Source organism: Mustelus asterias, chromosome 7 (assembly GCF_964213995.1).
Source record: "Mustelus asterias chromosome 7, sMusAst1.hap1.1, whole genome shotgun sequence".
NCBI classification, from domain to species: domain Eukaryota; kingdom Metazoa; phylum Chordata; class Chondrichthyes; order Carcharhiniformes; family Triakidae; genus Mustelus; species Mustelus asterias.
In genome coordinates, this window is record NC_135807.1 from 134,641,276 (window position 1) to 134,655,839 (window position 14,564).

Here is a 14,564-nt window from a genome sequence, read left to right on the forward strand (position 1 = left end):
CATGTCCCCCCTCAGCTTTCTCTGCTCTGAGGCAAACAACCCCGGCCTAACCAGCCTCTCTTCGTAGCTGAAACACTCCAGTCCAGGCAATATCCTGGTGAATCTCCTCTGCACCCTCTCTAATGCAATCACATCCTTCCTTTAGTGTGGTGACCAGAACTGCACACTTTAAAAGTGTCACAAGTAGGCTTACATTAACACTGCAATGAAGTTACTGTGAAAATCCCGTACAATACTCTGGCTGTGGCCTAATGAGTATTTTATACAGCACCATCAGAACCTCCCTGCTCTTACATCCCCCGCACCTTCTGAGCTGATAGGTGCGCAAAGTTTAATAAACAAATTTTTTTTTCACCTTCTCCCCTCATCTTCCTGGCGTAATATCTAATCGAGCGACGTTGGCTTGCGATCTGGCAATGAACAACTCAGAAAATGCATTCCATCTATTAAACTTCATGGATCCTCATTTCCAATTTGTCCCTCCCCTGACTGCGTTTCAAGTTACAGCCTTGTAGAATCCGAGTCTAAATAATATTCACATGATAAACGACGCCATAAGTCTGATATCCGCAATCAATCTTTGCTTTAAGGATACATCCATCTTCAATAATGTTGATCGGGATTTTGTGAAATGGGAAACGTGTCTGCGTTCCTGACCTCCTAACAGTGGGGGAAGGAATCTCTGACTGATGTCTGCCAGCCCCACATTGGGCTGGAAAAATAAATTAATCTTATGAAGACAAATGAAGAGACTGGCTGCAGCCTCTGAAAGGGCTTCTCAATTACAGGGCCAATTGTGAGGTACCGATCCTTCGACAGAGATCCCATTGCTGCAAGTTCAAATGAAAAAAAAACAACATTCACTGTGCACGCCACCTTCATCACTCTTTCTTTGTCTTATGGTTTTTAAGTAATTATTAATCTAGGGCAGAATAGAGAATCCTGTAGTTCCAACATCGCCTAATGACTACAGTGCTTGCAAAATGTACCTCGTGCATTATAAAAAAAAATGAGACGCACCACAGATGTCACTTCTTACCTCGTGGTGTCATTTTTCAACATTCAACTGGGACAGCCACCATTGCCGCTATCTCGCTACAAGGCGCGATGCAACACAGAGCTCAGGCACATGTATTTTGTGGACATTTTGGCTCTGATAACTACTCTTCCATTATGTCGCGGCGAAAACGTAGACTGGTGGGTACTGCTGATTAACGCTGCGCAGAAAAGCGATGGATTTTTTTGCGGGGGTGGGGTGGGTGGGTGGGTGGGGAGGAAGGGGTGCTTGGTCTCCCATTTCGACTGAATTTTTGCAAAGAAGAAGCATTTCCTGATCGTGCAAGAAACTCTTCAAAGAATCCATCCTCGCTCAGAATGAAAATCAGGCATGGAGCAGATTAAAATAATCCTCAAAAAGGTGTAACAACGACAAGAATGCTGTTTTTTTTAACAAAAAACTTTTGGCAACTGCAAGGCATTTTAAACAAGCAAATTTGTGCAAGTAAGTGCAACCAACAAATTCAAATCAAGACAATGGATGCTCTGTCGGACAGTCGGTGCAGATTCAATGGGCCGAATGGCCTTCTTCCGCACTGCCATGATTCCATGAACAACAAAAGAGACTGGTTCCATTCAAATGTTAAATGGCAACATCAATGTGTGGTTTTCTATACTTAAGACACCTCAAATTCCATTGCCAGAGTTGTGGTGGTATCCCTGAGCCCTCAGTAAGTTCAGAAACAAATAGCTTTATCGAACAAAAAATGCCACCCGGCCCATCGTATGTGTGCCATCTCCTTGAAAGAGCTAACCAATCAAAGAACAAAGAACAGTACAGCATAGGAACAGGCCCACCAAGCCTGCACCGATCATGTTGTCCTATCTTGACCAACCGCCTGTATCTCTCTATTCCCCGTCTGTTCATGTGCCTATCTAGATAAATCTTAAATGTCGCTAATGTGTCTGCCTCAACCACCTCACTTAGCAGGACATTCGAAACTCCCACCACCCTCTGTGTAAAAAACTTCCCCCGCACATTTCCACTGAACCTTTCCCCCATTACCTTGAACTTGTGCTCTCTTTTATTTGTCATTTCTGCCCTGGGAAAAAGTTTCCAACTGTTCACCCTATCTTATACCCCTCATAATTTTATAAACTTCTATCAGGTTGCCCCTCAGCCTCTGTCTTTGCAGGGAGAATAATCCCAGTTTATTCAATCTCTCCTCACAGCTAAAACCCTCCATACCTGGTGACATCCTGGTAAATCTTTTCTGTACTCCCTCCAAAGCCTCCACATCCTTCTGTGGCCTTGCCCCATACCCCTGCAAATATCCAAATATCTATCCCATTCCCTCTCAATCTGCTTCCTTCCCCCTTCCAGATAGCAGATTCCAGATCACAATAACTCACTGTGCAATAAATTGCTGCTCATCTCCCCAGTTACCTTAAATTTGTGTCCTCTGGTTACCGCCCTCTTGCCAATGGAAATAATAACTTCTCCTTATTTACCCTATCAAGTTATTCTTCGATTCCGGGCAGCACAGTGGCACAGTGGTTAGCACTGCTGCCTCACAGCGCCAGGGACCCGGGTTTGATTCCTGGTTTGGGTCACTGTCTGTGTGGAGTTTGCACGTTCTCCCCGTGTCTGTGTGGGTTTCCTCCGGGTGCTCCAGTTTCATCCCACAGTCAAAAGATGTGCTGGTTAGATGCTAAATCCTCCCTCAGTGTACCCGAACAGGCGCCGGAGTGTGGCGACTTGTGGATTTTCACAGTAATTTCATTGCAGTGTTAATGTAAACCTACTTGTGACACTAATAAATAAACTTTAGACTACTTTTTTAAAAAAACTTTTCCTCTTCCTCATTTCTTTCGGTTCTGCTGGCATATGTACCCTACCTAAGCAGCTACTTCTTCATACGCAGAGCCTCTAGATAAGAGTTGTCATGATATTCCCCAAGATAGCCTTCACTCATCTAATGTCAGCAAGGCGCACTGGACAACAAGAAGCAGCACAAACCTCCATTGGTTTTCTCACTCCCAACACAGGGATGCTGAACCCAAATGTGGCATTCCTGTCACTCCCTCCCCCTCCCAAACTGAGACCAGCAAACACAGTGCACTGCAGGATCAAACTGATACCCTTGTGAAAAAGGCAAAATACTGCGCTTGCTGGAATCTGTAAACGCTGGAAAAGCTCAGTGGGTTGGCAGCAACTGTGGAGGGAGAACAGAGCCAACCTTCTGAGTCTAGATGACCCTTTGAAGGGTGACTCGAAACGTTGGCTCTATCCTCTCTCCACAGATGCTGTCAGACCTGCTGAGATTTTCCAGCATTTTCTTGCGACCTACAATGCTCAAATCCCAACTGGATCCACTCCCTGACTCCATGGAAAAACCCTCCTGTGTATCTCAGCATAATTAAGGACCCCCAGGCACCTCGGACATTCTCTCTTCCACCTTCTTCTGTCAGGAAAATGATACAAAAGTCTGAGGTCACGTACCAACTGACTCAAGAACAGCTTCCTCCCTGCTGCCATCAGACTTTTGAATGGACTTACCTTATATTAAGCTGATCTTTCTCTACACCCTAGCTATGACTGTAACACTACATTCTGCACGCTCTCCTTTCCTTCTCTATGAACGGTATGCTTTGTCTGTATAGCACGCAAGAAACAATACTTTTCACTGTTTACTATTACATGTGACAATAATAAATCAAATCAAATCAAATCAAATAAAGGGTTGCCCGTGCCATCAAAGAAATCTCTTCCGTCCCTGTGAGTGAGTTCCTGAAATATTCAATTCCCATTTTCACCAGCTCGCTGGTGACTTTTATTATCATAGCGCTTTTTAACCTCCTCTCCTCACTCCCCACTCTAACCCGATCTACATCTGAATCCCACGTGGACACGTGGCTTGGAATACATTGCAAAAGGCACTACTTAAATCTGAAATACAGGCTGGGTTGTAGTCATAGAATCCCTCCAGTGCAGAAGGAGGCCATTCGGTCCATTGAGTCTGCACCGAATACAATCCCACCCAGGCCCTATTCCCGTAACCCCACATATTTACCCTGCTAATCCCCTGACACTAGGGTTAATTTATCATGGCCAATCAACCTAACCTGCACATCTTTGGACTGCGGGAGGAAACCAGAGCACCCGGAGGAAATCCACACAGACACGGGGAGAATGTGCAAACTCCACACAGACAGTCACCAAGGTCGGAATTGAACCAGGGTCCCTGGCGCTGTGAGGCAGCAATGCTAACCACTGTGCCACCGTGCCGCCTGTGGTTGTACCAACCACCAACTGGTGCATAGTGGAAAAGATAGTCTACCTATCATTTATAAAGGAAGATTTGCATTTATATAGCAGCAGTCATAACCACTGGATGTCCCAGCATGCATTGCAACCAATGGAGCACTTTTGAACCATTTTGCGCACAGCAAGCTCCCACTGACAGCAATGAGAAGTGGGTGGATAATCTGCTTTACTGATGTTGATTGGGCGATAAATACTGGGGGAGTGCCGCATTGTCAGAGGCTCCAGTTTTCAGATGGGACTTTAAATACTGGCCAGGGCAATGTGAAGAACTCCTCCCCACACCCCTCCACCACAAACACCCCACCCAACTCCCCACCTTTGAATTAGCAGCCCATGGAATCTTTCACATCCAGCTGAGAGGGTGGGCAGGTTTAAAGTCCCATCTGAAAACTGGAGCCTCTGACAATGTGGCACTCCCCCAGCAGCGCATTGGATTGTCAGCCTAGATTGTGCAATTGGGCCTTCCTCGGTAGGAACAAAGGGTGTTCTACAACAAAACACACTAGTGGTGGCAATGCACCAACATGATGACGAATTCCACTGGGGTTCTGATGTACCCAGGAGAGTTCGGAGACCTATTTTGGGAGAAGAATCAATATTTGTGAGACTGGAGAAATACATTTCTTTAGGATGGAGTTAATGAAACGCCCAGGATCTGGAAGAGGAAACTTCAGTGAGAAAACCCCCAAAAAAGGGGCAGCGTGGTGGCACAGTGGTTAGTACTGTTGCCTCACAGTAAGAAGTCTCACAACACCCGATTAAAGTCCAACAGGTTTATTGGATTCATGAGCTTTCAGAGCACTGCCCCTTCATCAGGTGAGTGGAGAGATGGAATTTGCACATTCTCCCTGTGTCTGCGTGGGTTTCCTCCGGGTGCTCCGGTTTCCTCCCACAGTCCAAAGTTGCGCAGGTTAGATGGATTGGCCATGCTAAATTGCCCCCTACTGTCCAAAGATGTGTAGGTTAGGTGGATTGGCCGTGCTAAATTGTCCCTTAGTGTCCCGAGATGTCTCGGTTAGATGGATTAGCCATGCTAAATTGTCCCTTAGTGTCCCAAGATGTCCAGGTTAGATGGATTAGCATTGGGTAGTGTGTGGGGCTACGGGGATGGGGTGGAGTTGAGGGCCTGGGTAAGATACTCTGTCAGGCAGTTGGTGCAGATGGGCTGAATAGCCTCCTCTGCACTTTAGGAATTCTATGATTTCAAAATGCCTCTCTTCCCCCACCATCCGGTGTGTCGAAGTATACAATATCTGTGAAGTGAAGTCAGGGCTGAACATGCTGGAAGGAGAGGCTTGATGTGGAGATGCCGGCATTGGACTGGGATAAACACAGTAAGAAGTCTCACAACACCAGGTTAAAGTCCAACAGGTTTATTTGGTAGCAAAAGCCACAAACTTTCAGAGCGCTGCCCCTTGAAAGCCAGTGGCTTTTGCTACCAAATAAACGTGTTGGAAGGAGAGGCAGCAGGAGAAGAGTGGGGAAGCGGTGCTTACATAAATGCCTCAACATTCATCCTTGCGACTTAACTCAAGTTTGTTGAGCTGCCAGACATTGTTTTTCCAAGTCACAGGAGAGGGTCGGGAGGATGCAGACGCGAATGGTGCAAATGAGATGCACATGTTACAAAGGGGATTAAAGACATTAAAGATAACTGGGTCAAAGGTCAGAGATAATATATGCACTCGGCCTTATTACACTAATGGGCCCTATTCAGCATCTTGACGGCTATATAATTAAATGGCTACTTAACACTCTGCTCACGTGATAATGTAATCAAATGCCTATTGTTTATGTTATAAATAGTGCCAGGGTAGGTGTGAAAATATTCAAACAAACACCTGAATTGAAGTAAATAGGTCCCATGCACAGAGGGGGAAAAGAAAGCATGGGCCACGTGGTCAGAATTTTTTAAAAGGACAAATAAACATAAGTATATTAATGAATATATTTCTCAAACTCTCCAGTAATGAATAACAAACAATCTAGGGGAGACACAACGGTTACTTTAGGAGATACTTAATTGACTGTAAGATGCTTTGGGACATTCTGGGACCAGGAAAGGTCATGATGTGGAGATGCCAGCGTTGGACTGGGGTAAACACAGTCAGAGTCTTAATAACACCAGGTTAAAGTCCAACAGGTTTATTTGGTCGCAAATGCCATTAGCTTTCGGAAGAAGCAGCGCTCCGAAAGCTAATGGCATTTGCTACCAAATAAACCTGTTGGACTTTAACCTGGTGTTGTTAAAACTCTTACCAGGAAAGGTGCCATAGAAACACTAATCTTTCTTTTAACCAACTTGGTTCAAGGGACAGCACTGCCTTTGGGTCATGGAATGGGGTTTAAAATTAACTCACTCCAGGAATTGAGCACATCATCAAACCTGCCGCTCCAGTGAAGTACTGAGGGAGTGCCGCTCTGTCAGAGGGTCAGTACTGAGGGAGTGCCGCTCTGTCAGAGGGTCAGTACTGAGGGACTGCTGCACTGTCAGAGGGTCAGTACTGAGGGAGTGCCGCACTGTCAGAGGGTCAGTACTGAGGGTGTGCTGCACTGTCAGAGGGTCAGTACTGAGGGAGTGCCGCTCTGTCAGAGGGTCAGTACTGAGGGATTTGCTGCACTGTCAGAGGGTCAGTACTGAGGGAGTGCCGCACTGTCAGAGGGTCAGTACTGAGGGTGTGCTGCACTGTCAGAGGGTCAGTACTGAGGGAGTGCCGCACTGTCAGAGGGTCAGTACTGAGGGAGTGTAGCACTGTCAGAGGGTCAGTACTGAGGGAGTGCCGCACTGTCAGAGGGTCAGTACTGAGGGACTGCTGCACTGTCAGAGGGTCAGTACTGAGGGAGTGCCGCACTGTCAGAGGGTCAGTACTGAGGGAATGCTGCACTGTCAGAGGGTCAGTACTGAGGGAGTGCCGCACTGTCAGAAGGTCAGTACTGAGGGAGTGCCGCACTGTCAGAGGGTCAGTACTGAGGGAGTGCAGCACTGTCAGAGGGTCAGTACTGAGGGAGTGCCGCACTGTCAGAGGGTCAGTGCTGAGGGAGTGCCGCACTGTCAGAGGGTCAGTACTGAGGGAGTGCAGCACTGTCAGAGGGTCAGTACTGAGGGAGTGCCGCACTGTCAGAGGTGTTATGCTCCCACAGAACCATAGACTCCCCACAGTGTAAAGGAGGCTATTCGGCCCAGGCAAGTGTGCACCAACTCTTTAAAGTTTATTTATTAGTGTCATAAGAGTAGGCTTACATTAACATGGCAATGAAGTTATTGTGAAAATCCCCTATTCTTCAAAATCTGGCACCTGTTCGGGTACACTGAGGGAGAATCTAGCCCGACTCTCTGAAAGAGCACCTTATCATGGCCCACCCCCTGCCCTTATCCCCGTAACCCCACACATCTTTCATGGCCATCCACCTAACCTACACATCTTTGGGCACTAAAGGGCAATTTAGAATATAAGAACTAGGAGCAGGAGTTTGCCATCTGGCCCCTCGAGCCTGCTCCGCCATTCAATAAGATCATGGCTGATCTTTTCGTGGACTCAGCTCCACTTACCCGCCCGCTCTCCATAACCCTTAATTCTTTTACTGTTCAAAAATTTGCCTTAAAGCCATTCAACGAGGTCGCCTCGACTGTTTCACAGGGCAGAGAATTCCACTGATTTAGCATGGCCAATCCACCTCGCCTGCACATCTTTGGAGTGTGGGAGGAAACCGGAGCACCCGGAGGAAACCCACGCAGACACGGGGAGAACGTGCGAACTCCACACAGACAGTCATCCAAGGCCGGAATTGAACCCGGGTCCCTGGTGCTGTGAGGCAGCAGTGCCACTATGCCGCCCACAGTATGGTGAGCCAATATTTACCGCCCACAGTATGGTGAGCCAATATTTACCTATCTGTACTGATAGTTAAGTAAGGGTGGTAATGGTGAGAGGTGGTGTTGGGGGGGGGGGGGCGGTGGTATATTAAATATTCCACAGTGGTGCTCAGTAAAGGGTCAGGATTTCTCCCACGATCCAGGTTATCGACTGCGCTAAACCCATGCAACACTGCAACGGAAAATGCGTTTCACTCACTGCAGGGTTCGTGCTTGTATGAAACAGTCGCCACACTGACCTACTGAACAGTGGCTGTCCCTGAAGGTAGCTCATTGTTTTGCATGGTTAACTTGTGGACACTTGCCTTCTATGCAATGAGCTGCAATTGCATCATCAGCTCCCCTTTCTTCAATGGCAGCTAATGGATTTAATGGTTAATTTGGTGTGGAATCAGAGGAGCATTCTAAACCACAGCTGCTGATCAAACTTAAACAATGATAGATCTGCAAATTAAAATGACCTATGATTTAATAAAGTACAGTATGATGGCAGCTTTCCAAACATAAAATAAAAAGGAACTCTTATCAAAACATTATATTATTTTTCTTTAATAAAATCTAATTCCTGCTCTTGCTCAGCACATTTGTCTCTGAAAGGTGACCATACTTCACTCTCAGGGATTCGTTTTGGGACATGGAAGTCAATGTGGAAATACAGAGTCTTTTCATTTTCCATAGCGTGACCCAGTGTGCATTCTCAATTTTATTTCCAATTTCAAATCTTTATTTTCATCTGTAAACACTGGTAATGAAATGAACAATTTTTCTAAATAGGAAAATGACAAGAGAAGGTTATATTGTCGTTATATTAGAGGGAAAGGAGACAAAAATAGAGATGCACAGAAAAATGGAGAGAACGAGGCAGAGAGACGGAGTAAGAGAGGTACAACGAGAGAGACAGTGAGGCAGGGAGACAGGCAACGAGGCATAGAGACAGAGGAGTGCCGGATTTAGGCATAAGCTAAACAAGCTACAGCTTAGGGCCTCACAATCCGCAGGGGCCTCACAAAATTTCAGAAGGTTTACGATGAAGAGAACATTTAAGAGCGGACACCAGAAAAGAAAAAGAAAGCACCAGCTTGAAGAGCTACTCAAAAAATTACCAAAATTACCAAAACCTATGAGAGAGATCAAGCCAGCCAAATGATGAATATGTAATCAGTAAATGCATTCATTTGAAAATAATTTGTATTTTTCACTTTAAATACCTTGCTATTAAATAATTAAAAGGCATAATTATGTTTTCAATTTTTTTGTGGCGACCCAAGTCCTGTTTTGGTTCACACCTTTGTGAGACCTTTTGGTGTAACTTCTTAACAAGGGGCCTCCAAGCTTTATATCGCTTAGGGCCTCACCAAGCCTCAATCCAGCACTGAGACAGAGCAAGAGAGACGCAAAGAGGCAGAGAGGCACAGAGAGACAGAAAGTGAGGCGGAGAGACAGAGCAAGTGAGGCACAACAAGAGAGAGAGAGAGTGAGGCATAGTGACAGAGCAAGAGAGACGCAAAGAGGCAGAGATACACAGAGAGACAGAAAGTGAGGCAGAGAGACAGAAAAAGAGAGGCACAGCGAAAGAGAGACAGAGGTGCACAGAGACAGACAGTGAGGCAGAGAGACAGAGCAAGAGAGGTATGAGAGAGAGACAGTGAGACAGAGAGACAGGCAAAGAGGCATAGAGACAGAGCAAGAGAGGCGTAGAGAGGCACAGAGAGACAGAAAGTAAGGCAGAGAGACAGAGAAAGAGAGGCACAAAAACAGAAAGAGAGATAAAGGTACACAGAGAGACAGACAGTGAGGCAGAGAGACAGAGCAAGAGAGACAGAAAGAGAGAGAGAGAGACAGAGATACACAGAGAGACAGGCAGTGAGGCAGAGAGACAGAGCAAGAGAGACAGAGAGAGAGAGGCAGAGCTGCACGGAGAGACAGACAGTGAGGCAGATAGACAGAGAGAGACAGAGAGGCACAGAGAGACAGACAGCAAAGCAGAGAGACAGAGCATGAGAGACAGAGAGAGAGAGAGAGAGACAGAGATACACAGAGAGACAGACAGTGAGGCAGAGACAGAGCAAGAGAGGCACAGTGAGAGAGAGAGAGAGAGAGACAGAGAAAAAACAGGAGTCACAGAGAGGGCAAGGTAGAGTGAAAGCAAGGCAAAGAAGGAAACAGAGCAGGAGAGACAGAGCGAGAGCGAGAGCTAGAGAGATTCAGAGAGACACACGCAAAGGGAGAGGCAGAGGAAGAGACAGGAGTGACAGGGAGTGAGAGAGGACACACAGACAGAGACAGATAAAGGGAGAATGAAACCAAGAAAGAGAGCGACACCGAGAGAAAAAAAGAGTAAGAGAGAGAGATACCTTGATTTACCTGTTAGTATAGTTTGAGAGTACGTCCCTGAATAACCAGGGAGACAGGATCAGGCGCCAAGAATTGAATAATCTGAAAACATTTACAATTTGAATTCACACATTTTCACTAGAGAAAGGTCTCAGAGTTTCCCTAGGGCCTGTGGCACTGCAAGCCCAGAGTGCCTTCCTTGGTGATGAAGGAAACTGATAGAGATGGGGGTCACTTTCTGTAGTACTACCTGTTCAGAGTCTGCGCCTATAACTCATGCCAGCAATCCAGTCTGTTGTGAAGAAGATGCGCTAAGTATTGTCAATTTTCTAGCTGAAATCAATTGTGTATCAAAGGGGCTGCCTAACAACATGTCAGGCTTGTCAATGTCAATCTCACTCCGTCATTCCGAAATTAATCCTGGAGCCAGGATCAGGCGTCGGAAGACGCGCTGTGCTGGCTGTAAATAAGCGGACATTGTGTAAATGAGCCATAAGCTCTGCCGCATTAAAATACACTTTAAAAGCTAAGTTATGAAGCTGAGAAACAGTGGGGGCTTGTTTAAGCTTTCAATTCAGTCAGGGCCGAATGGAATGTCAAATCAATTTTGTCTGGGTGGAGGTGGGGTGCTGAATGGGAATGTTTGAACCAGCAATGGCCAATTGGCCGGGGAGTCATATTACTAGCTGCGAATATCCTGACCAACATTTATTATGCAATAAAAGTAATCCCAGCCACACGATATCCCGAGAAAATCTATCCTTCCTGTGTGTACAACTCTCCGCGTTTCCAATCCCTCCGAGCCCTCGCTTCCTCTGTAACCGCTTCCAGCCCAACTCTCCAAGATCTCCGCTCTCCTCCAATTCCAGTCTCTTGCCCAATCCCGATTTCAATCACTTCACCCCAGTGGTGGCTGTGTCTTCAGCTGCCTAGTCCCCTGGCTCTGGAATTCCCTCTTTAACCCTCTCCATCTCTCTCCTCCAGTAAGTAAGGTGCTCATCTGAAACCTGTCCCTTTGATAAAGCTTTTGGTCACCTGTCCAAACATCTCCACAGAATAGAATCCCTACAGTACAGCAGGAGGCCATTTGGCCCATCGAATCTGCACCGACCACAATCCCACCCACAATCCCCGTAATCCTTATTTACCCTGCTAATCCCCCTGACATTAGGGTTGATTTCGACATCTTTGGAGTGTGGGAGAAAACCGGAGCACCCGGAGGAAACCCACGCAGACACGGGGAGAACGTGCAAACCCCACACAGACAGTGACCCGAGCCGGGAATTGAACCCGGGTCCCTGGCGCTGTGAGGCAGCAATGCTAACCACTGTGCCGCCCCATACGTGGTTCAGTGTAAAACTCTCTCAAATTATAATATTTATTTAGATATAGTGGCTTGGGACATTTGGCCGAATTACAATTGGTGTATACAATATTCTTGCAAAGAATATTTTACATGTACATTTTGATCTGATTTATTATTGTCACATGTATTAGTATACAGTGAAAAGTATTGTTTCTTGCGCGCTATACAGACAAAGCATACTGTTCATAGAGAAGGAAAGGAGAGTGCAGAATGTAGTGTTACAGTCATCGCTAGGGTGTAGGGAAAGATCAACTTAGTACGAGGTGGGTCCATTCAAAAGTCTGATGGCAGCAGGGAAGAAGCTGTTCTTGAGTCGGTTGGTTCGTGACCTCAGACTTTTGTATCGTTTTCCCGACAAAGGAAGGTAGAAGAGAGTGCATTGTACATGTCCCAAATTCCTCACGTCTTCCTCCAGCCATGCAATCAAATGGACCATACGTAAGATTTAAAGGAAAGATGAGCTGGAAGATTTTGTTGGTTGTAGCAGAACATTTCATATACACCTTGAACATTTATAACAATGACACTTATTGCCTGTGCTTGGGGGGCTTTATTTACATCTGTCCTTCGTCAGCTGTGGCTCAGGGGGTAGCACTCACGTCTCTGACAAGGAAGTTTGTGGATTCAAGTCCCACTTCTGTGACATGAGTACAAAAATCTATGTTGACACCCTCAGTGCAGTATCAGGGCAATGCCACACTGTCAGAGGTGCTGTATTTTGGGTGAGCTGCTAAACTGAGGCCCCAGCTGCCCTCTGAATTGGATATAAAGATCTCAATACACTGTTGTAAAGAAGACCAGGGACGTTATCCCAGCCTACCTATATCACTTCATCCAAATCACAAAAAGATATTATCTGGTCATTATCGCATTGCTATTTGTGGGATCTTGCTGTGCACCAACTGGCTTCCGCGTTTCCTGCATTAAAACAGTGTCTTCAGCTGCCTAGCAGTGCTTCAAAAGTGCTTTGCCGGCTGTAAAGTGCTATGGGACATCCTGAGGTCATGGAAAGCACTATATATAAGGACGGCACGGTGGCACAGTGGTTAGCATGGCTGCCTCACAGTGCCAGGGGCCCGGGTTTGATTCCCGGCTTGGGTCACTGTCTGTGTGGAGTCTGCACGTCCTTCCCGTGTCTGCGTTGATTTCCTCCGGGTGCTCCGGTTTCCTCCCACAGTCCAAAGATGTGCGGGTTAGGTGGATTGGCCATGCTAAATTGCCCGTTCGTGTCAGGGGGTCTAGCTAGGGTAAATGCATGGGGTCATGGGGATAGATCTGGGTGGGATTATGGTTGGTGCAGAGTCGATGGGCCGAATGGCCTCCATCTGCACTGTAGGATTCTATATCAACACTAATCCTTTCCCCCCATCTCCACCCACTCTTGTGTCTTGTCAACGGGCCTTGTGTTGCGCCCATTGCCTGCCCTTGTTACTGCTGAAGTTGGGAAGTAAGAGCAGGAGGCGGAGGGTGGATTTGGGTTTTTGGATAAATGGCTAGCGAGTACCCATGGCATCACCGGAAACTCTCAAGCTTTGTGAAATGTTCCCACTGTACGCAGGCAGTGTACCAAACGCTCAACTGTTTTCTGAAAATCTTTTACTTTCTGCATTCAGAAGATAAGATTGTGGAACAGACTTAACCTGTAATTTTAAGCTGCCAGTGTCATAAATTCATTGTTCTTTAATTATAAAGTGCCTGCTCATCCTTGAGGAAATGCCATCCAACCTTTGAGAAGCAAGGCAAGCAATGTTGCAATTTTAAAACGTACATATAGATAGATATATCTAGTGAGGAAATGATATTAAGATGTGGAATACACAGCACAGTATATCACTTCAAAATCAAAATTCAACTCAGACTTCCCCTGTGCTCTGCCTGGACATACACTACTCCTCTACTTTCTCAGGAGGCTAAGGAAATTCGGCATGTCCATTGCGACTCTCACTAATTTTTACAGATGCACCATAGAAAGCATTCTTTCTGAATGTATCACAGCTTGGTATGGCTCCTGCTCTGCCCAAGACCCCCAGAAACTACAAAAGGTCGTGAACGAAGCCCAGGCCATTACTCAAACCAGCCTCCCATCCATTGACTCTGTCTACACTTCCGGCTGCTCGGAAAAGCAGCCAGCATAATCAAGGACCCCACGCACCCCGGACATTCTCTCTTCCACCTTCTGCCATCGGGAGAAAGATACAAAAGTCTGAGGCCACGTACCAACTGACTCAAGAACAGCTTCTTCCCTGCTGCTGTCAGACTTTTGAATGGACCTACCTTATATTATGCTGATCTTTCTCTACACCCTAGCTATGACTGTAACACTACATTCTGCACCCTCTCTTTTCCTTCTCCCCATGGTACTTTATGAACGGTATGCTTTGTCTGTATAGCACTCAAGAAACAATACTTTTCACTGTATCCCAATACATGTGACAATAATAAATCAAATCAAACTTCTCTATTTAATTCTGTAACTCAATGGACAAGTGATCCCATTAAGCAATTTAACTTTTATAACATGCAGTAATATGCAGTAACAACTTGCATTTGTATAACAACTATAACGCAGTATAAACATTCCAAGTCTCCTTACAGGAGTGTTGGATAGCAGAATTTGACACTACATTGTGTAAGGAGGTATCAGGTATGAGAAATGAAGCTTGGTT

The 14,564-nt window shown here is 46.1% G+C and overlaps 1 protein-coding gene across 3 annotated transcripts in view; it reads right to left on the reverse strand.

Annotated features, from left to right (window-relative positions):
- The window catches only part of tshz1 (teashirt zinc finger homeobox 1), a 267,008-nt gene that overhangs the window by 208,617 nt on the left and 43,827 nt on the right, over nucleotides 1-14,564 (reverse strand). The gene's annotated exons all lie outside the window — the stretch shown is intronic.